This window comes from Aplysia californica, unplaced genomic scaffold, assembly GCF_000002075.1.
Source record: "Aplysia californica isolate F4 #8 unplaced genomic scaffold, AplCal3.0 scaffold00321, whole genome shotgun sequence".
Classification (NCBI taxonomy): Eukaryota; Metazoa; Mollusca; class Gastropoda; order Aplysiida; family Aplysiidae; genus Aplysia; species Aplysia californica.
Genome location: NW_004797591.1, coordinates 294694 through 296429, shown reverse-complemented (window position 1 = coordinate 296429; position 1736 = coordinate 294694).

The window sequence follows — 1736 nt, the reverse complement described above, 5'->3', positions numbered from 1 at the left end:
CGCACGCACACACACACACACGCACGTACACATTCTCATACACGCACATGCACATATGCATACACACACAAATACACACAATCACACATACACACACTCACACAAACACGAGCACTCGCAGAAACCTTTTTAACACAGCACGCCACCTCACCTACTGAGCCCCGCCTACACACACACTCAGACACTCACACGCACCGTCAACAGGCAAATATTCACTTGTTGATTCGGTGTGCAGCGCAAAATAGCGTTTCTGTGGATTCAAGAGGTTAAACACCTCTTCTCTTTCTTTCATTGTCGTCCCTTTGTCCGCCCTCATATATCTACCCAATATCGTCTCTCATGGCCATATAACATAGGCTAAATCTGTGTATCAAAGGCACAACAAATCATTTCCACATAAATTTCTTTCTCTTTCTTCTCGTTTATATTCCAAGTCAAATCTGTTAGCGTTGGTTTTGCACCTTGACCTACGAAGTTAGCAGAAAAATCAAAGCAATCGATCTTCGTTCGTATAGTCGATTAAGAGGAAGGTGTGGTATTGAATTTCCTTTTCCTCGTCACCTTTGTGCGGACGTTCACCGCAGGCCTGTTTGAATGGCTGGGGACGCGCAACATAAAAGAAGTTATCTGTGCTTCTTTCGGAGTGAGATTGCCCTTTTAGCAGGGGACCCAGAGGGAGCATACGTAGACACTGACACCCATCGCTTTTATCCCTGGCGTCTTATACAATTCTAGGTCGATTTCGAGACTTGAAGTTGAAGTGGGCCTTGTCTGATGGGTGGTTGGTGGGTGCTTAGGTGTGGTTTGCACCTTTTAAAAAAAACATTTTATATTGTCCTTTCCTCACGTCCTTTTTTCTGTTGGTTTGATTTTGACACTGAGCTCTAGTAAAAGTAACATCTCTAATCTTTGGCACTTATATTACGTCTTATTTGTGTTACAAGTGCCGTAAAACTCTTACAGAACCAAACTAAACCAAACTAGCGTCTGAGAAAGGTGAGAAAAGGTTCATTTTTTTCATACCCGCACCGCTATTCACAACCATTCAGTGTACGAATGACAGGGTCCCTACATATTGATTACAATCACTGTGGGAGCATTTAAAAGAAGGGGCCTCTCATGTACGTCCGACCTAGACGGTCGAAAAAATCTAAAACACGACAAACAAATTACGTCCTCTAATGGCTTGGTCGGGATTCGAACCATAATGCACCGTGATACAAATTTAGCGAACTATCGGCACAACCTCAAGGCCGGGTGTCAAAAGAAATCAAATATTTGATGGACATGAATATATTTTAGATTCTTGACAACGGTGTATTTAATGATTCGTACTTGGTAAATTTTAACACCTCCTTTAACTTTCGTTAGCCGCCCAAGAGTTCATTGCCGAAAATAGAATTCATCATTAGCAGTCTGCTCTGCTTTATGACCGCTAAACCAACTCGGAAATAGAGGTATCGGTCAGAATATTGGTTAGACGTCTATTGAAATTGCACTTTCAAAACTTGAAAACCTTCCATAGTCTATTGTAAACAGATTAGCTTACTTTCGTGGCTTATGTCATGTAGGAGGGCTATTATGATATAACTTGTTCCAAATCGTTTTCTCTAAAGTATATCATTCATTTTTTTTGTCTCTGCGGTACCAGTCAGGAGATGAATCTTTGGATTTTTATGTCGTTTATTCAACAGCGGCTGTGAGCCCTATGTTGGAGTTTAATTTATTTTAAAAAA